The sequence below is a fragment of the Diaphorina citri genome, unplaced genomic scaffold (genome assembly GCF_000475195.1).
Source record: "Diaphorina citri unplaced genomic scaffold, Diaci psyllid genome assembly version 1.1 scaffold6098, whole genome shotgun sequence".
In the NCBI taxonomy this organism is placed as follows: Eukaryota; Metazoa; Arthropoda; class Insecta; order Hemiptera; family Psyllidae; genus Diaphorina; species Diaphorina citri.
Genome location: NW_007383474.1, coordinates 2,112 through 5,237, shown reverse-complemented (window position 1 = coordinate 5,237; position 3,126 = coordinate 2,112). Strand labels below are relative to the sequence as shown.

Sequence of the window (3,126 nt, the reverse complement as noted above, 5' to 3'; positions counted from 1 at the left end):
ATAGCTTCTTATAACAAATAATTATCTATACTCAGTAGGTATAGATAATTAACCAAGAAACGTACTTTATTAGTAAAAGTAAAGCCCTGAAATTCCTGGAAATCATTTACTTCGACGAAAAATACAACGTGTGTCGGTACTTCATCGCGATTGAATTAATTTCTCTAATATTGGTCTTTTGATATGCACAGAATACATATTTGCCATTGCTTCTTATAACAATTAATTATCTATACCCAGTAGGTATAGATAATTAACCAAGATACGTACTTTATTAGCACTTGATAATTTACATATTGGTTAAGTACCTTTTTTGCTCCCAGTAAGCACCGCGGTAGTACTTAATAAGTAGCTATCGTACTTTATTTACAAGGTACTCAATAAACATTTATAGCAAACAGTTGTTGACCTATGAATCACAAAGAATGAACACATCAGAATCTGCAATGATATATAAATAATGATTTCCAGGAATTTTCAGCATTGATTTAGGTATCCTGCATAAGTTGCAGCCCTTCCACCTTGCACGAAACGAATTTTTCTTCGTTACCAATTTTTTTCGTGCGGTGGCCTCGAGGAGTATACAAATGAATTAGTGTGTTCACACTGCCAACAAAGAAAAAAATCGGAAAATAGTAATTTTTTTTCCTTTTAGGCGCTTTAACTATGTGTTACAACATGTCGTTCGCGCCGGAATAGTAACTTTAGACGAAGAAAAATTCGTGCAGGGTGAACAGGCTGTTATATCACTGATCATTGGGCTCATGAATGACCAGTCATTATAAAAGCAATCAGTTAGGATTTAGAAGCAATCAGAGTAACATTTCTGACTGCTAGGGGGGTACCGTAGCCCAAATGGTACAAATTATTGGTATTAGACACCCCTGTCTTTGTTGAACTCAAGTTACCGAATTTCCCCTTAAAAAAAAAAAAAAAAAAAAAAAAAGAAAAAGATCGGAAAATAGTAACTTTAGACAAAGAAAAATTCGTGCAGGGTGAACAGGCTGTTATATCACTGATCATTGGGCTCATGAATGACCAGTCATTATAAAAAGCAATCAGTTAGGATTTAGAAAAGTAGTGACATTTCTGACTGCTAGGGGGGTACCATAGCCCAAATGGTACAAATTGTTGGTATTAGAACCCCTGTCTTTGTTGAACTCAAGTTACCGAATTCTATTCCACTGTCCCAGGTTTGATATCCGCTTCATGCGGACAAACTCATGACAGTTCTAAAGAACTGGCGATAACAGAAAAAGTTAGAACAATCTAATTTAATACGTACCTATTGACTTGAGCTAATTTAGGAATACAAATAAATATACCTCCACTGTCCCAGGTTTGATATCCGCTTCATGCGGACAAACTCATGACAGTTCTAAAGAACTGGCGATAACAGAAAAAGTTAGAACAATATCTAATTTAATACGTACCTATTGACTTGAGCTAATTTAGGAATACAAATAAATATACCAAATGTATATTTACTGTAGATCAAGTGAAGTTTTTAATTTTAAACTTTGACACTGACAAAGATTGGCAAAGAAAACGGAGAGATTTAAAAATCCAATACCCTTCAGAAGTCCAATAGACAAAATCTTGAACAAATACCTAACATAACATTTTTTTAATTTCTTATATGCAGCTCATCGGATTAAGAATTCACCCCAGACTGAACTCAAGATACCAGCTGCTGTAACAACCCTCCAAATGGTCCCTTATCCTGCGACAATTTACGAGAAGATCATATAACCCAAGGAAATTTAAGAACAACTATGTGGAATACTAGATAATATCAATTGAAAATAGAAATTGCTAACACTACCATAGAGATGTTGGTAACTTAGTTAGTAATCACATTCATTGAATATGAACTTTTTATAAATCAAAATGACTAGATGTAGATAAACTAAGTAGGTACCTACCTATGAACATGAATAAAATACTTATTTACTCTTTTTATCTACATAAATTCAATAATTTTGTACAGACAGGATGGTTCTTATATGCAGCTCATCGGATTAAGAATTCACCCCAGACTGAACTCAAGATACCAGCTGCTGTAACAACCCTCCAAATGGTCCCTTCTCCTGCGACAATTTACGAGAAGATCATATAACCCAAGGAAATTTAAGAACAACTATGTGGAATATAAGATAATATCAAAACAGAAATTGCTAACACTACCTACCATAGAGATGTTGGTAACTTAGTCAGTAATCACATTAATTGAATATAAACTTTTTATAAATCAAAATGACTAGATGTAGATAAACTAAGTACCTATAAACTTGAATAAAATACTTAGGTAGGTATGTACTCTTTTTATCTACATAATTCAATCAACCTATCTAAATTTCTAGGCCATAATTTTGTACAGACAGGGTGCTAACTTCTGGCCTGAGTGAGAGATGTGACTTTTCAGTTCCCTGATAATGGAAGATTTACCTGATTATGTAGAAATCAAGAAAACTACTGAAGTTATTCTCACGATAACGACACAAAGGAGTAAAGGTTGCCATCTCACCATCTGAAAGTGCCTATTTCTATTTGCCTATCTTGTGGAGTTCATTCAGTCTCGTGATGACAAAATTGATGGTTGAAATTCAAAAACCAACTTTTCTACAAAAACTAATCAACAGAAATATTGTTAGTAAGTTTACTTATTATTGACAAAAATATAGAAATTACCTATGTACGTACTTATACTAATTGTATTTATGTAAATAGTATAACTATTTACAGGGTTAAGTAGGTACATACTAATATGTACATAATAAAAATGAATGCCAAATGACGATAAACGAAAATATTACATTACAACCGACCTAAGGTAGTTGATTTTAATTTCAAAAGTAAACAAAACGTACAAACAGCTTTCACAGTTATTTTGATGAGTAAACGTATTTCAAATAATAACAAAATAAACGTTTGAATAATAACTAATAATGCATAAGATATTATAAGCAGACATAGTGGACAAGAGGTAGATAGGTACCTAGAGCTACAGGTACTAAAAAATAATATTATAATATTACAGGAATTAATAAAATTAAAAATCTGGTGTGAACATCACAAGACTTTCTATTACATTTACGAAATACGTATTTGAAAAGAAAAAAAAAA

The 3,126-nt window shown here is 32.4% G+C and overlaps 2 long non-coding RNA genes across 2 annotated transcripts; one reads left to right on the top strand and one right to left on the bottom strand.

Annotated features, from left to right (window-relative positions):
- Positions 1–988: 988 nt before the first annotated feature.
- Positions 989–1,533, bottom strand: LOC113472550. Its single transcript, XR_003394814.1, has 2 exons — positions 1,474–1,533; positions 989–1,325 (listed from the first exon to the last, which is right to left on the bottom strand). It is a non-coding gene; the product is annotated as an uncharacterized LOC113472550 (long non-coding RNA).
- On the top strand, positions 1,121–1,757 carry LOC113472551. The gene is made up of 2 exons (XR_003394815.1): positions 1,121–1,193; positions 1,340–1,757. It is a non-coding gene; the product is annotated as an uncharacterized LOC113472551 (long non-coding RNA).
- The last annotated feature ends 1,369 nt before the right edge of the window (positions 1,758–3,126 follow it).